The following is a 19131-nucleotide window of genomic DNA, read 5'->3' on the forward strand; positions in this document are numbered from 1 at the left end:
CGTGCAGTAGGATCAAAACCCAGTGCCATTGTTCTTGACTTTTCAGCAGTCCTCATTGTCCGCTATGTTCAGCGAGTCTGGTTTTATCCCATGCTTATTCAGACCCAGTCCATTTGGCCTTGGTGAGTTCCCGAAAGATCATCCCCATTGATTCAGTGTGTGGGTGCACCCCTTGCGGTCCTGAGTTCCTTGCTCGTGCTCCCTCTCCTTCTGCTCCTGATTTGGACCTTGGGGTTGTAGTCCGGTGCTCCAGTGTGGGACTCTGTCTCTGTCTCCTTTCATTGCCTGATGAAGGTTAATATCCAGGAGGATGACTATGTGTTTTTCTTTGGGTTCACCTTCTTATTTAGCTTCTCTAGGATCACAAATTCTGTAAAGCAAAGGACACTGTCACTAAGACAAAAAAGCAACCCACTGACTGGGAGAAGATCTTCACCAACCCCACAACTGACAAAGGTCTGATCTCCAAAATATATAAAGAACTCAAGAAACTAGACTGTAAAAGGCTAATCAATCCAATTATAAAATGGGGCACTGAACTGAACAGAGAATTCTCAACAGAAGAAGTTCAAATGGCCAAAAGACACTTAAGGTCATACTCAACTTCCTTAGCGGTCAGGGAAATGCAAATCAAGACAACTTTAAGATACCATCTTACACCTGTCAGAATGGCTAAAATCAAAAACACCAATGATAGCCTTTGCTGGAGAGGTTGTGGAGAAAGGGGTACACTCATCCATTGCTGGTGGGAATGCAAACTTGTGCAACCACTTTGGCGGTTTCTCAGGAAATTCGGGATCAACCTACCCCTGGACCCAGCAATACCACTCTTGGGAATATACCCAAGAGATGCCCTATCATACAACAAAAGTATATGCTCAACTATGTTCATAGCAGCATTGTTTGTAATAGCCAGAACCTGGAAACAACCTAGATGCCCTTCAATGGAAGAATGGAAGAAGAATGTAGGGAATATATACATATTAGAGTACTACTCAGCAGTAAAAAACAATGACTTCTTGAATTTTGCATGCAAATGGACAGAAATAGAAAACACTATCCTGAGTGAGGTAAGCCAGACCCAAAAAGAGGAACATGGGATGTACTCACTCATATTTGGTTTCTAGCCATAAATAAAGGACATTGAGCCTATAACACAATTTCTTTTTTAAAAAACGTTTTTTTCAAGGAAAAATTTCAAAGCTGTACTTACACTTGTAACAGACTGTTACAACAATCAACCTCACAACCTCACAGGCATGTCTAGACACATCCCCGGTATGAATGCTTGACCTTAGTGGGTAATACCAAATGGCTTTCCAATTTATAAGATTAACCAGCCATGAATGAGGGTTCTTTTCTACTTCCTTGTCTGGTTTTGTTAGTCCACAAGCTAGAGGAAGCAAGATGTGTAACCAGCCCAGCACGGAGACGTTGTCATTGGGATGACTCAGCTGTCTCCTGGCGCTGCTGTGCAGAGTGGTGAGTGTTCCGCCCTCTCTAGAAGTGTCCTTGGTCAGAGCAGTGAGTGTTCTGCCCTCTCTAGAAGTGTCCTTGGTCAGAGCAGTGAGTGTTCTGCCCTCTCTAGAAGTGTCCTTGGTCAGAGCAGTGAGTGTTCCGCCCTCTCTAGAAGTGTCCTTGAGTGTTCTGCCCTCTCTAGAAACGACTTTGGTCAGAGCAGTGCGTGTTCCGCCATCTCTAGAAGTGTCCTTGGTCAGAGCAGTGAGTGTTCTGCCCTCTCTAGAAGTGTCCTTGGTCAGAGCAGTGAGTGTTCTGCCCTCTCTAGAAGTGTCCTTGAGTGTTCCGCCCTCTCTAGAAGTGTCCTTGGTCAGAGCAGTGAGTGTTCCGCCCTCTCCAGAAGTGTCCCTTGGGTCAGAGCAGTGAGTGTTCCTCCCTCTCTAGAAGTGTCCTTGAGTGTTCCGCCCTCTCTAGAAGTGACTTTGGTCAGAGCAGTGAGTGTTCTGCCCTCTCTAGAAGTGTCCCTTGGGTCGCACTGTGTCTGGCAGAAGTTTAATCAAGCAGTCAGAGCACATGCTGTGCCCACCACTGTAAAAGGCAGTTTGGCATTGCTGTTGAGGGCCATGGCCAGGCTCAGGGTCACCACAAGCCATGAGTGCTGGGCACTGCACTGTGATCTCCATGAACATGATCACTGGGCTCTTCCCTTTGGCATCCTGTCACAGTGTCTGTATGGAGATCCAGAGGTACCAGACCTTCTACAGTGTGGTTCTAGAAGGATCTAACAATGAACACCTGATTCATTTCTTCTAAGTAGGTCAAAAATTCAAACTCTTTTTTAAAAGTTCCCCTTTATGACTTGGATTCTTTCTCTGTTTTGTTAGATTTGTTTGGTTTTTGTTTTTGAAACAGCATTCCACTACGCAACCCTGGCTGGTCTGGAATTTGATGAGTAGATAAGGTGGGCCTACAATTTGCCGGGATCCCTCTGCCTCTGGCTCCCAAGTGTTGGGATGAAAAGCATTCACTGGGTTAGCAGACATTCCTATTTCAGAACTTTGCATGAAGTCTTCCTGTGTTGTACTTAGTTAAGAGGAATGAGAGGTGAGGCTGTGTGTTGGGTAATCCTGGGTATCAGAGCCTGTTCTAGAAGCCTTTAGAAAATGAGTTACAACTCTGCAAGTAGTGAGAGTGTGGAAATGCGATGAACAGAAGAGAATGGTGTCCTTGAACTTGACTTTTACACACACACACACACACACACACACACACACACACACACACACACACACACACACTGCTATATAGTAATTTCCTCTGAACTGAAACATCCCCTCTAGGAGAGAGGGGAAGCCTCATGAGACTCAAGAGTAAACCATCGCATGCCTGGGAAAGCTGCATCCCCCAAGATTCCAGAATGCCTCTTTCCAGAGCTACAGAAACAGCGAACAACTCCTGGAGGATGGGGGAGGGAGCTGAGTATGGGCAATGGGAAGAGCTGACAAGAGAGGCTTCTGGAACTGTCCACCTGTCTGTAAGCTGGGCAGAGAGCCCCAGAGGCACAGGACTTGTGTTCTGGCACTTGTGCCGGGTGAGCTTTTGCACAATGCAGCTGTCTTTGTGTCATCCCTTCCGCTGTGAATAATCCCTCCCCCACACTTCTTAAGTAACCCCAGAAAACCCACTGGTTCAGCAAGTTGTATTTAGGTCATATCATTACTGTGTTCTCTCATTGGTTTCCTATCCGAGGGGAACAGATGTTTGTTTAGATAAAGTGTCACCCCACACAGACAGACACACAGACAGACAGACAGACAGACAGACAGACAGACACACACACACACACACACACACACACACACACACACCACACACGCTGGTCACAAAAATAAAAAAAATAAAAACAATGTATGTTGTATAAGGTCAAGTATAGTTTGAGTCACCAAATCCTTGCAATGAATGGCTTAGTCTTGCTGGTTTCTGTAGACACCAGGGTACTTAAGGGGCTTGGCACCAAAAAGGAGGGACAAATGGAGCTACATGAGATGTTTTTCTCCTATCATACCAAGTATGACATTTCCCTAGGCACCATACGCTCTGATCACTGGGTCAGAGGGTTTTCACAATTGTGTGGCCTTGTAGTGTGTGTGGAGTGAGCCAGGTATCCTTCTGGAAGTCAGACATCATCGTCTTTGTCTAGGAGAACAGCTTCTGAAGAGACTCACGTGGAGAGGTGAGGGAGGAAGGGGACACCTACCCAGCCAGCCATGTCAGCAAAATTAACCCTGGTGGCCAATGGGGTGACAGATTGGCCTCACATCCAACAAAGAATAATGATACAAGTACCTTTATTAGGACATACAATTTCATGCGTAAAGTCTTCCACAAACTCGTGTGCATTCCTTGAACTTGGTGACTTATGTGCCGCCGTTCGTAAAGTGTTGGCGATAGAACCTTGTGCAGAAAACAATGAGCTGCCAGCAGCACTCACCAAGTGAGGATTTAGGTTCTTATTTTAGGACTAGGAAATTATCAGTACCCCTCTAACTTATAACCTTTTGCTTACCAGGAAACTGCCACTGTGGAGCAGGAGTAGGAGTCACTGAATTGACGTTCTTTTCCCATTTCTCCAGCTTCAAGGATTTCCAGAAGGTCCTCCTCTTCCTCTAAATCCAGGTTGCTAATCCATTCTCAGAAGTGAAACTCTAAAGGGTTTACAAATAATACATCTGATCAAGTGATGACTAACCGCAGTGGGATCAGGTCTAACCAAGAAGGACCGCCAAGGTATACAATTAAGAAGGATGTCTCCTGGGTGTGGGTGTGGGCATCAGAGAGCAAGCTCAGTCCTCTGTTGGACCAGAGCCCCGAATTAGGCAGCTTCTCTGAGACTCATGAGTCCCCTAGGCTTTGAGTTTCGAAAGACAGGTGTGTGTCAGAGCAGAGCCTCGCCGCCGACAAAGCCAAAGGCTGCTGTTCCCAGTTCAGACAAACACGGAGCATTGCTGTCAGGACTTAGTGCCACCACTCATCGCAGCTGGGAAATAATCAATGAAGTGTTTGCTGATTTTGTTCTGTGATTATGTCTGTAGACGTGTGTGTGCTGTTACACATGTGCGTATGTGCAGGTTGAGGCTGGAGGTCAGTGACAGGCATCATAAATAGGTCAATTCCTTCTCTTTGAAGTCTCTCACTGAATCTAGTGCTCATCCATCCAGTTACACTGACCGAGGAGCCTCACAAGGAGCCTCAAGGACACTCTTGTTTCTGTGTCCCCCATCTGGGTTCCTGCCATGCCGTGCTTTTATGGAGTTTCTTGGCATCTGGACTTGAGTCCTCAAGCTTGGGAGGGAGGGACTTTCATGACCGTGCCATCACCACAGGCCCATGTTTGCTGAATTTTAAAGTAATTTCGCTTTTATCTCTGATTATGGTTTGTGTCATTCCCTGCTCCTAAGTGGTCTGTTAGGTAGGAATGCTTCCCCTTTCGATCATGAGGCACTTCTTTCTGTGAAACATCTCAGAAATGATCATGGCGAGCAAAATCTTAAAATGCAACACAGTGGGAAGACATTCAATTTTTGGAAAATAGAGCTTTTTAAAAAATATAGTAAGTAACTTGAAATAACTTTGATATTAGTAACTGTGTTCAAGGGAATATTGATTAATGACATTATATCTAGAAGCTAGATTCATTCTAGAGTAGTGTAAGTAGTAGAAAAGAGACTACAGTTTTGTTCCAGGGTTTGTTGCAAAACTGACTTAGGTCTTCGGCATCTCTGGGGGCTCGTTGTCATGTTTTTGTCTGTCTGTCTTGACTGGAAGGAGTTTTTACTTCTTTGTGTGATGCACTGATAATAAAGATGCAGAAATATCATCATTTTATATTGTGAAACCTCAGACAGGACTTGTCATCACAGAACTTTGGTTGAAAAATAAGGGAAACTCTCATGGGACCCAAGTGCTAGATAAAGAACTCTAGGCAAATAAGGACTGTCAAGAGGGAGCATCGCCTCTCCCCGGGATGGGCCCTCAAGCGCTTCTACAGTTTGAAGTGCTCAGCCCTGAAACCATATACACACAAACAAGAAAAATAGACCGAGATGATTGTGTTTATATATTTAAACACACACACACAAACACACACAGACACAAGCAGACACATGCACACACAGACACACACCTAATAATAATAATCAAAGAAGAGGGGATTATCAATTTGAGAGGGAGAGACCTGGAAGGAGTTAGGGAGAAGTGATGCAATTATACTTTAATTGCAAACAAACATCTGACGAGCACCTCTGTGACACTTGATTGTCTACTTCCTGCCCAATCTCAATCGCATTGTGGTTTTGAGTTTGTATCATAATTTTCCTTCTCCTTTTGCTGATTTTTAATTTATGTGTCTGTTTTCTTAGACTTTTCTATTGGTTATTTTCAGTTGTCAGAAATTCTTTAGAAAAATGTAAGTAGATCAGATAACGCATCAGTTGAAATCTAGGAAATGGTACTATCACTATGAGATATAATAATTAGTCTGACTAACAGTTTATGCAAAAATATGCTAATCACTTTCAAAACGTTACTAGGTGATTTGTTCCTATAGTAACCCTGCAAACCACAATCGTTATCTCCATTATATAAAGCCTAATTTAAAGATATCAGTTTGCCAAAGACCTCCCAACTCATAGGTGACAGAGCTGATCCACACACGCTGAGTGTGTAACACTAATTTCTATGGTGTAAATACTCTTACAGTAACTCATTTCAAGTTACCAACAGTTTAGAGACCGTCTGAGAGAAAAAAAAGCCTGACTGTTTAGCAATCTACTCGGACATAAACTAGCACATCCCAGAGAGAATGTGCGTTGGGCACCACTAGGCCAGCTGCCTCTGTGGGTCTTATCGGCTGAATGTGCGCTGACAGAACAAGAAGAAGTGGGGGAAGAATCATAGACAGACTAAGAATAGATAGAATCCATGCATGCCTTCATTCCACAAAGCTTAGTGAGTCCCTATGACTTACCAGGGCCGGGATATGAACTCAGAAAGAACAGGTGCCCAAGGGGAAAAAAAAGAAAAAGACAGACAATCATAAAGAAAGAGAAAGGAAGGGAGGGAGGAAGAAAGGAAGGAACGAAGGAAAAAAGAAAGGGAAGGGACATGGAAGAATGTTTGGGAGAAAGAACTAAGTTTGATTTGCAGCATTTTCCCTTCACAGAGAGCTCCAGGGGCAAGGTTTTCTGGTCCTTGCTCAGTAAGCTTGTGGGGTGGTAGAGAATTCCAGTTTTGTCAACTCTTTTCATAGCAGCTTTGTTTGTCATAGCTAGAACCTGGAAACAACCTAGATGCCCCTCGACGGAAGAATGAATAAGGAAAATGTGGTACATTTACACAACGGAATACTACACAGCAAAAAAAATAACGACAGCTTGAATTTTGCAGGAAAATGGATGGAGCTAGAAAAGATTATTTTGAGTGAGGTAACCCAGACACAGAAAGACAATTATCACATGTACTCACTCATAGGTGCTCAAGAAAAATCAATAAAAAACAAAACAAAACAAAATTTCCAGTTTTGACTTGCAAGCAGATACATCTACTACCCAAGTTGTAGATGTGAGCATGCACTACAGTCCTAGGGAGGGCTGGTTTATTCTCAGGGTCATGCTAATTCACTAGAGCTGAAATACAGGCCATGTAGGTGGTGACCTGGTTTCTCCGTGGCCCAGTACTTCTCAGACAAGATCTTTCTCAACTGAACAAAGATGGCTTCGGATGGCTCGGTGATAGTTGATAAGATAAAGTGGGATATATCCATTTAGTAAACCCTTTTCACTTTATAAAATAAATGACCTTTTGAATTTCTACTGGAGTTAACTAAGGGGAGCTGCATTAGGGCCCCAGAACTGTGCTCAGGCAAGAAGTCCTAGGCTTTCCTTGACCTCCTTGGGGTGGCGGTTGGTGTGGGTGTGACTGGCAGTTCAGAGTGCAAATCTGTTAGCAATTTTAGTAGGTCATCATGTCTCCCTTGTGGGCAGGCTGGCACAAGGACAGCTCAGTGATGCCAGGGTGCAAGCATAGCACCAGGTGCAAGGTGGACTATTTCTGGATGTTGTCATTGGATGGAGAGTTGCCATGCTCCATCTGTTTTCTATGAATATCAGCCACTGCTGGTTGGGCAGGAAGCTTTCCTTGTCTTTCATCTTGGCCTTCACATTCTCTGTGGTGACACTGGACTCAGAAGACACCAGGGTGATGGTCTTACCGATGAGGGTCTTCATGAATATCTGCACTCTGGTTTCTAATTCTCGGTACCTCCTGAACCTTAAAGAGAAACAGCTTATGTGATATCTCCAAGGAGTTGGGGAACTCAAATACTACCAGAAGGCTAAACTGCCTTCCCAGACTAGTGCTATCAAGCCCTTCTCCTATAGTTTCTAGATTCTGTTTCTTGCTATTCAAAATGTTTTAAAGCCAGATGTCCTCTGTCACGTGCTAAATCTATTAAATGATATATGTACATGTGTAAGTGTACATGTGGACATGGTATACATAACATGTAGAAAGGAGAACAAGAAAGGCTCAATATGAAGTATAAGGGAGGCCCAGATGGAGGCAATGCATGCCAGTTACAAAAAAGATTTAAACTGCTTTGCTAGTTCTAACTGTGTCATGGAGCTTTTCGGTTTTAGTGGTGGATACGTACATAAAAGCATATTCAATAGTGAAAAATATAAATCCAATGTGAAGCTCCAGAACTTCCATTCCAAATGGCTGCTGGAACTGCATAGAAGTTCATTAAGTTGTATGATGTTTGGGTCTGATTAATTTCAGTGTGTGATTTTAATTTTTATCAGAAAGTTTTTTAAAAAGAAAGTATTATTAATGTTCATACATCTTTCCAAGTGTGTGTGTGTGTATGTGTGTGCATATGTGTATGTATGTGCATGTGTTTATGAATGTGTTTGTATTGCATGTGTGTAATGTGCATGCATGTGCGTGTGTATTGCATGTGATGTGCATGCGTGTGTGCACATGTATGCGTGCACATGTGTATGTGTGTGTACACGTGTGTGTGTGTGCTTGAGACATTGTCTCATTTAATCTAAGCTGACCCCAAACTCAGTATGTCAGAGAGGAAGAGAGGATGCTTTTGAATTTCTGATTCCTGTCCCTCCTGAGTGCTAGAGTTTCAGGGATATGTGTCACTACACCCAGATTATGCAATGCTGGAGATTAAGGCCCTGGCTTCATGTCGAGGAAATATTTTATCAACTGAACTACATTTTCAGTGATTTGTATTCCTACTGTGCCATTTTGATTACTATGATTTTGTAGTTTATTTTGAAAAAAATTCAGTGTTTCTAGGTTGATTCTTTTTGCTTAAGATTTCTTTAATTTTTCAAGGTCTTTCCAATTCCCTATGAAAGATTGGATTGTTTCTCTTTTTGTTATAAATGGTACTGGACTTTTACAAGGCTTTCATTCAATCTAAGAACTTCTTTGGCTATCATAGATATTTTAACTATATTAGCTTCCAATCTATGAATATAGGATATCTTTCCATTTGTTGCTATCATTTTCAATTTCTTTCATGGTTTTGTGTTTTATGAGCCTTCAAGAAGTTATTCCTGTAGAAACAATCCCTTCCTAGCTGTTACTGATCTTGCATCTCTTCGAGTTTCTTTCTGATTAGTCAAACTATTATTTCTGAGACTCTTGTAAAAACGCATGCCTCAAAATTGCATTAGAGTTTGCGTCTACACAAGGTTGCTTCTGTGTTGAGTAACTGGACTCATAATTATATCCTGGTCTAAACTAGAACCCATTCTAACACAAAGTAATTAGTGACCCTCACCAGGCAAATTACTCCCGGTGAGATTTGTTCTTGTTAGTATCCCACTTTAGGTGCTGTGAGAATAACTTACTTGTGAAATCATGGAAAGAAAATATACATTAAAAAGCAAATTTGTGAAAATGGAAAATAAGAAATGAGGACTTTAAATGACAAAAGATGATTCAAAAATCTCCCAAATAAAGATGACGTGTATGTGTGTGGCGGTGCGTGAAGACCAGATGCCAACTGTAGGCTTCCGCATCCTCCTCTTAGCTTTTGAGACAGGATTTGTATTGAACTTCCAGTTTGCTAATTCAGCCGGATGGACTAGCCCACAAACCCCGATGATTCCCCTGCCTCTGCATCTTAGCACTGCATTTACAAGTGTGCCACTGCATCCTGGGGTCCAGGGAGATCAGACTCAGTCTCTCATGCTTGTGAGGCAAGCGTTTCCCAGTCACAAACGATGAGCTTTCTTAGGGAGAAAAAGTAAACCTGAGGGCTTCTCTTCAGCTGGGTTTTATTTTTATTTTTTTGTTAATTTTGATTTTCGAGACAGGGTTTCTGTGTAGCCCTAGCTGTCCTGGAGCTTGCTTCCTAGACCAGGCTGGCCTCAGACACATAGAGATTCACTTGTCTCTGCCTCCTGAGTGATGAGATTAAAGATGTGAGCCACCATTGCCCAGATCAACTGGTATTTTTTAAAGACTTGAATTTCAAATAAAACAATTAAAAAATAATAGATTTAAAATTCAGTTTTTCGATTGGTATTATCTTGACACCAAACTCTTAGGACAAGGACAAGTTATAATCCATGTGATTATTTGATGATCTAAACACACGGACTGACCTCAACTTAAGGAATATATTGTATTGCAGACAGTTCTGGTAACTGGGGTCTGGAGCCCTCTCTCACGTGGCCTGCTGTCAGTCCTTACTGTCTGTTTGCTTTGGATAAAGTTTCCTTGTTACTTTTGCAGACTGGAACAATCTGTAATTTCAGTCGTTCAGAATAAGTGTACAAGAACTCAGAAATACCTGGCCCAAACCCAACCACAGACAACACTTTAACATCTTATTGGAAATTTGGTCTTTAAACTGCCATCCTCTGTGTCCAGATTGGAGCTCACCCCAATTGTGATCAGAGGCTTCATTCAATGACTGATGGAAACAGATGCAAACCCACAGCCAAACATTAGGCGGAGTGCGGAGAATCCAGCAGAAGAGGGGGAAAGAGCATTGTAGGAGCCAGAGGGGTTGAGGACACCACAGGAAAACTCACAGGATCAACTAACCTGGGCTTACAGGGGCTCACAGAATCTGAAATGACAACTAGGGAGCCTGCGTGGGACTGACCTAGGCCCTCTGCATATATGTTACAGTTGTGTAGCTTGGTCCTCTTGTGGGACTCCTAACAGAGGGAGCAGGGGCTGTTTCTGACACTTTTATAAGTTTTTGGAACCCCACTTCTCAGACTGGGTTGTCTTGCCCAGCCTTAATACATGGGGAGGTGTTTAGTCTTACTGCAATTTGTTTTTTGTTTTTTTGTGTTTTTGAGACAGGGTTTCTCTGTAGCTTTGGAGCCTGTCCTGGCACTAGCTCTTGTAGACCAGGCTGGCCTCGAACTCACAGAGATCCACCTGCCTCTGCCTCCCGAGTGCGCCACCACCGCCCGGCTGTCTTACTGCAATTTGATATGCCCTGTTTGTTGATGCTCACAGGAGACCTGCACTTTGCTAAACAGAAAGGGAGGAAGAGTGGATTGGGGGTGGGAACAGGGAGGCCTGGGAGGAAAGTTCAGGGAGGAGAAACTGCAGCCCAGATCTAAAATAAGTAAATGAAGAAACAAATAAATGATTTTATTTCAAGAAAGAAATTTAGGCTTTGGCACTCTCTGATAGGTGAGAATTAAAATGAACAATTGCTGATACATTATCAATCATTTTTCATGCACTGGAAATGGGCACTGCTCATATTTCCACTGTTCACAATTATAAAAATAACTAAGGTATGTCTCACTCAGCCAAGCCAGAGGATAGCCATTATATCTTTTGTCAAAACTGAAAACAGTAATATGTTTAGTTTGGAAACACTCAGGGCACAAGGATCCTAGGATCCTTGCACCTTTGCCCTTGGGTGACCTTAGAATTAGCATTATCACTATGATGCAGTGTGTGATTTCTGGGCAGGGGATAGCACAGGATAGAAGAGTGAGCTGTCACAGGCCGTGCACAGGAGAGCCAAGTGCACCCTTTCCCATAGGCTGACAGCTTGTGTGACCAGGGGGATAAGAAGTGTCTCGTGATATCCACGAAGAAGCACAGACAAAGCTATTACAACCTCCTGGCTCCTTCAGAGGAGCACACAGAACATCCGCACACTGGTTAGGCAGGCAGCTCTGTGCATATCTCTAAAAGCTTGTGGAGTAGTCAGCCCACAGTCAATTTAAAGGGATTAGAGGTAGGATTTAGGTGAGTTATAACGTATTCATGACTCTCCTTAGTTAATCAAATGAGAGGGAAGCAATGAGCCTGCTCCATCGGGATTAATACCGCTGAGCAAGAGGACCCCTGGGTGTGGTTGATCTGATTAGAGAAATTATTAGCTATTATAGAGAGGTCTCAAGGAAACGCTCAAATGGTGTATTGGAGGGAAAGCAGTACCTCAGGATATCAGGTGGTGGGACCGATATGGGGAAGGGGTAATTAGCAAGGAAAGACTCTTAGAAATGCTACCATGTGCGCATGCAATTTTACAGGCCAAAAGTGTCCTCACAGAACCTGGTCTGTATTTTGTCTGTATCAAGGCTTAGGAGTGCTGATTTAGTCTGAAGTGGGGTTGAGGAAGTTAGGGTGTCAGGGTATTTGAGGTGCAGCTACCTTGCCTGGTAGCACCGTGCCCTTAAGCCTTTGAAAACTGCCAACGTGTGGCATGGAAGGATTAGCCCAAACTGTATTTTTGCCATCTGAGGCTATGAGCTAGTAACATCTGTAATATCCAGTAATACATACATCTGGATAGTAGATGGAAGTCAGGGAAATCATTCATTCATTCTTTGCTGAGAGTTTCTGTGCCCGGGTCCAGCCTCAGCTCGGGTTCAGGTCCTGAGGCGGGGAAGGGGAGTCAGTACAGGAAAGCTGCTGACCTCTGGCTGGACTGCAGTCAAGCGACCCTGAGTAGCTCAGGCCGTCTTCATTTATACTTAAACAGGTTTTCTTACTAGGGTTACATTAACAGCTTTTATTATTGGCTTCTAAGAAAATCATCACAACTTACAGAATACATCATGATCATTATGAAAGCCCCCTTCGTGTCCCTTTATGCTTCCCCAGTACACCTTCCCACCCCCTGCATAGCCTTATTCTAGACACACAGTTCAGGATTTTTGTAGGCTTAGCCAGACACATTCTGCTCTGGCAACTACTCGTGCTTACAAAGTTAAAAAATGATAGACACGGAAACAATGCTTTAAGGACAACAATATTCCAGCCTAGACAATTCCTTCATGTCTGCAAGATAAGCTTTCTACAGTTCCTTTTTGTTTGTTTATTTTGCTTTAGTAAGCGGTCCCCAAGTCTCACCTTCTCTGTAAAAGGCAGACTTCGGCAGAGCACTCTTTTCCCACCTCACGTCTCCCACCATACATTTAAGCTCCTGAGTATGGCAGAGATGGTTCTTCCCGTCCTGCACTCTGCACTGTTATTTTCCCTCTCGGAGCATGCCAGATCCTACCGATGATTCTATGCTTGGTGTTCAGGGAACTTACTCTCAACAGTTGGCACTATGTCTGAGCCCTTTCTCCTATTCTGTGATAGAAGCCTTACACTCCTCCCCAGAACTGTGAGATGTGGAGACTGTCTCAAGTGCTGTTGTCTCGTACGTACCTAGCTGTCTCTGTTGAGACAGAAAAGTTCCTAGGAGAAGGAGTTGTAGTTATTAATTCCATGCAAGAGATTTGAGAAGCATTAGCCCCTGCTGAAAAGAGTAGAATTTCCAGGGGAAATTATAGCTGTTGCATGTGTGACTGACAAAGTAAAACTAAAAACAGCCCAAAGAACCAACAATATACTAGGAGAGAAAAGAGCCTGCCAGCTGCATGAACCTTGTAGATTCCCATGCTGCTCTGTGGATCGCTGGTCCTTGCCAAGGGAGAGCCCATTCCACAGGCCTCTGTCCTGGGAACACCTGTCGGGCACACAGTCATATGCTGATCTGAGCCTAGGCTGCAAGGCTCCCAGCATCCCTGCTCTAGACTGTGGCCTCTGCTTAGTTTCAAGCCACTCCCCCTTTATTGCTGTGACTTTTGCAATGCCTCACTTCCCTTCTAGCTATCACCTAGCCAGTTCATTTAACAACCATGTGTTTGTGATCTATTATTTAAACCACGGTTAAGTTTTAATGGGAAGCCATGACAGTCACGTGGTACAGGAATAGAACTGCTTGAAGTAAAAAGAGAGACGTTCTTAAGACCATTTTAAAAAATTCCTTAGATAGGAACAATCTCTGGCAACCAAAATGAGCGCCTTCTCTTGGTGAATAGTCAGAGTTCTTGGACCCGATGCATTGAAAGATGTGGGGTTTTATGTTCTGGGTACAGCTGAGGCTGTCTGATTTCCTAACCTTGGTCTCAGCGGGAGATCTCTGCTGCTAAAGACAACTGACAAGGTATAGCTCTCACATGTATCTGCTGCTTTCCAGGACTTTGCTTTGGAAGCAACTCCAGTGGTTTCTTTCTTTCTGGCTAGAAGCTAACATGTGTCTACAGCAGAGCAAGTCAGACTCAGGACTGACAGTTTGCAGACTTGTATAAAACTCAAGGGAGGCATTCAACTTAAACAAACCCAGGCTCCAGCCTTCTCACTTCCACATACCATTTGAAGCCTTTGACGATGCTTTCTGGAAAAGTCAGAAACATGGCTGTCTCAGGCTGATCAGAAAAAGCCCAAAGACTGAGTGAGATAATGTTTTTAGTGAGTTTGATCCATTTCCCGTTTGTCTCCTGGAATCTTCAGAGGATGAGTTACACACACACACACACACACACACACACACACACACACACACACCAAATCAGCTGATACTCAGTCTTCATACATATTTAAATATGTCCCATACATAACCTCTCTGTGTGTGTGTATGTATGTATGTATCTGTCTCTAGTTAATTTAAATGCTAACACAATGTAAAAACAATGTGAAAGTTGTATATAAAATTACCATGAAATCTGCAGGAAAATGGATATACCTAGAAAATATAACATTAATCAAGGTGACCCAAACTCAGAAAGAAAATTCCACATTTTCCTTCACATATACAGATCCTGGCATATAATGTATACATGAACGTATGGAAATAGTTCTAAGTGTGAAAACTAGGAAGGAGACAGAGAAGTTCAGATTAGGTGAGGAGGGTGGAATGCAGGCCCAAGGACACACGAGTCACCAAAGGAGGTCTAACGCTAACTTATCTTTCTAGTTTCCACCCCTCCATAGCTTTTGTCTTTATCTGTGGATATTTGAATTCAACTTTCTGGGTATGGAAGTAGCAGGAACCATTGTTACATTCCTGATGGAGCCAACATGTGTTATTGGGCAAAATAGGAGTGAGCCCTAACTAGCTAGTCATGAATACATGTGTCCCATCAACCCACTTAGAAAAGGTGATTTTTGAAGATTTATTTATTTATTATGTATACAACATTCTGCCTCCATGTATGCACGCACGCCAGAGGAGGGCGCCAGATCTCATTACAGATGGTTGTGAGCCACCGTGTGGTTGCTGGGAATTGAACTCAGGACCTCTGGAAGAGCAGCCAGTACTCTTAACCACGAGCCATCTCTCCAGCCCCCAAAAAGGTGATTTTTAAAATTTGGTTTTGGGGAGGGATTTTGTAACCTGAAAATCCCCCATTTTTTATTCTATTTAAAATTCATCAAATCCTTCTGTTATGGTATTATTTAACTTGTAAGCCATGTTGTTATACCTAAAATAAAGTTTGGTGTTTAAACATAAAAACAAGAAGTATACTGTATTGTTCATGGAATAGTGACAAGACAAATATCTCTAGAAGTTGAATCGAGACTCATTTTCCTCAAATATTTCTTGTCTACATCAGGCAAATGTCTGTACGTGGAGTGCATAGACGGAGAAAGCTGATCATATTTTCACATAAGGATATGAGGATATAATCAGAAGCCGTTTTGTAGCAGTATAATAAAATTATTTAACAAACTGAAGTGGCCAAGGCCCTGTGTATGGATTCAGGCGTCTTCCACGACCTGCTACCTGAGGACAGTCCCTGGGCCCGTAGCTCTACTACTAGTGAGAATTAGTAGATGTAAATAATGCCAGGCCCAGCTCTGGACCTACTGAATCTGAGGAAGAGTCTAGCAAATGTAGCCTGGCCCAGACACTACAACTGGAGAAGTGTCATTTATACAGAGATCCCTCTTGCTTTGTACTTGGTTCTTTTAGGTTTTTAAAATTTTTTTCTTGCCAGACACTTAGAGAAGATGATTAAGTCTCCTCTACGTGTATCAATTAAACATGAATCACGTGGGTATTCTGTGGCATAAATAACATGGTGTTCCCTCTTTCCTCTCCACCTCCTGCATGCTAGGCCACTGATGCTTACTGCCCTTAGGAACTGTTATATAGATGAATGAACCTTGTGGAAGCTACATCTGCCTACACCAACAGCAGCTGGGGTGTCTGTAAATGAAATCACACACTGTGGTCCAAAGTGTCACACCCATGTCTGTTGAGTGTGAACACAGGAAGCCACCAGTGCTAATCAAATAAAGCCCAGGAGGAGTATTTCACTCCCACCACTAGGTGGAAACAGAGTGATTTGAGCATTGCTGTTCAGGGCTGTGAGCTATCGTGGGAGCATTTCCCAAGTTGGGGCTCAGAGACAGGGGAAACGTTGCTTCTGACTCATCTGTTCTCAGGTGATTAAAGGAAAAGCTGCCGGAAATTCTCCGTCTTTCATTTATCTCCGTGCATACAGTACCGTTTTTAATTTCCTGCAGCTGTTTTGGAGAAGGGCTGGGTATCCCCAGCGACACAATCACTATGGTTTCCAAAGAAGAAAACTAGATGTTCAGAACTGAGTTTCTATCATTCCTTGTTTGGGTGACATAAGAGTCTAAGGCCTGTGACATGGATTTCTTGGTGGCCTCTTCAGATTTGATCATTAACTTGGGCTCATTCCAAGAGGAAGTGTGCACACTGTTAAAGCCACCAGCCTAGACAGCACTGACTAACTGCTCCTGAGAGATCAAGGTTGATTGTACCTAAGAAATTACAAACCCACTCACATCCAAGAAGGCCCTGTAGGCTAAGGGTGAACTTTGTGGGCCAGGGATGTGTGGGAATATGAACATCCCCACAGGCTTGTGGACGACTTCTGTTTCAAAGGCAGACTTTGAACTTGGTGCAGAGGGCTCAGTATGCTGGAAAGAAAGCCAACAGCACCTGCGTCGTGAGGAGCTGCAGGCTCTAGCGTGTGCTCAGGTGCTGCTGCTGGACACAGACATGGCTAGTGCTTGCAGTGTGGGAACCATGTATGAAATTAGGAAACCCACGGGATAAAGGTGTGCAAATGTTATGGTTACAGTATGGTTTTGTAAACACATATTCACACAACACATGCACATGGACACACAGACACACACACACCCCTGGTAAAGCATTGGGAGGAAATAGTGGATTTCTCTAAATAGTTATCTGAGCAGTAAGCTTATAGACCAATTCTTATTTCCTTTATGCTTTCCTGTATTTTCTAAATTTCCTGCAATGTATTATCATGTTTTGTTATTATACAAAGTCAAAGAAATTGATAAAGAATTTATAGATAGGAACAAATTAAGCAAAAAGAATCTCAGATGAACTATATTTGTGTATACAGTTTATATATGTATATAGTTTAATCCTCAGATGCTCAAGGGAAGCATCCAGGTGTTGTTTGTCTTACCCTGATGACGCAACAATAAACAAGGTCTTGCTGATTGCATCAGACACTAATAGGTATTTCAGTTTTACACCTCTCTAAGAAGAATTAGTTCTACTCATCAGAGCAAAAATTATACATTGATACTGAAGCTTGGCTATCACCACTATACGGGATCCAACACTGGAGGACACACATGAGACAGCCCCTGATGAGCTGGTGTCTAGGCATCAGGGAGCCGCCAGCCAGATGGCCAGACGGCAATCCAGAAGCGCCAGTGCATTCCTGGGGAGTCAGTGCTTAGTGTCCTTCCTAGCATTGCTTTCTGAGCAATGGGCTCTCAGGTGCAGGTACTCAGGCCTTATGGAACAGTAACAGACCAAGTCAGTGTCACCGGGGCTGTGGGAACTGGGCTGCCAACCCGAAAGGTGGAGCCATAACTGGTAATAAAGGGAATGCAGGCCAGGGAATTTCTCGCAGCACACTAGATGATTTTTGGATTTTAGTTGTGTGAGAGATGATACAATAATTAGTATCTTGGCAGAGTGGCTGTGGCCTTTGCTCTCACCTTCCTTACGAGCAAGCACCACGAACAAAAGAAAGCAGGTGCGGTCTTGTTTCACAAGGTCTTTCGTGAGAAAGTCCTCGAAGCAGGTTCTGGTTCTACAACTCCACGGCACCAACTTTCCTTACCTCATTTCCTCTTCCCCCAAACTAAGATAACCCACCTCAGCAATCAGTGGGCATTAGGGTTCAGGGATGTAAAGCCAGGAAAGACCATGTAGTGCGTAGTAGATACTCAATAAACTGACACTGTCTCCACGGCAACAGCTGGTCTGTGTGGCAACATTTACATTTTAGTCCATTTGCCCTTCAGTGAGGTGTGGGAGCAGCCAGTGAGACTCTCTGAAAATGACACTCTGAGAAGATCCACAATCCACACACAGAGAATATTACCAGAGCAAGAAGGGAACTGAGGGGCTCAGTCAGAGTGGAATGTTAGGGCCTCGGGACACACCACAACAATATATGACCTCAGCAGAGGAAAATACGGCATCCTCATACATGTCTGGCTGGCATAGTTTGAGCTAGTCTGAGAATCTGAAGCCTGTCCACTAGCTTTGAGGAGATGTTAAGGCAAAGAGACTTGTAACTACGTTGTCATGAGTGTGCACATGAACACCCTGCACGGGTGCACACTTGGGTAAGAGCCAGAGGCTGGCGACAGTAGTCTTTGTCAGTTGTTCTCTGCCTTGCTTTGTAAGTGACAGGGTCACTCACTGAACCTGAAACTTGACACGTGACTAGCTGTACCAGAAAGGCCAGCAATCTGCCTGTCTCTGATCCCTCAACTCTGAGGTCGCAGACACTTCACCCAGCTTTTATGTGAGTGCTGGGGATCGTTAGCAAACCCTTTGCTCCTGGGTCATTTTCTCAGATGAGAAATCAGGGTTAGGGAAGTGCAGATGCACCTCCCATTCAGAGGGCCTTATCTGTGAATGAATTCATTTGGAGTTGTTGTATATACACAATCTAGTGAAAATCGGGGCTCAGCTGCCCTCCAATAGACTCGGGACATTCACATTAACCCATAGTTGAACAAAATTGTCTAATACAAACCTGCGCCATAACAAAGCATGGAATAGCACAGGTAACCTTAAATTCTGCGCTGAAAATGAAAATCAATAGTTGTGTGGTGGACTTTTACTAACCACGTATTTTATTCTTGACTTTCCCTGTGTAATGACAACTTTAGCAGGGTATGTTGGACATGCCTAAAATCCCAGCACTTGGTAGCTGAAGACAGATGATCAGGAGCACAAAGTCCGTTTTGGCTCCATAGGAAGTTTAAGGATAGCCTAGGCTATAGGAGACCCTGTTT

This window comes from Microtus pennsylvanicus, chromosome 5 (genome assembly GCF_037038515.1).
Source record: "Microtus pennsylvanicus isolate mMicPen1 chromosome 5, mMicPen1.hap1, whole genome shotgun sequence".
Lineage (NCBI taxonomy): Eukaryota > Metazoa > Chordata > Mammalia > Rodentia > Cricetidae > Microtus > Microtus pennsylvanicus.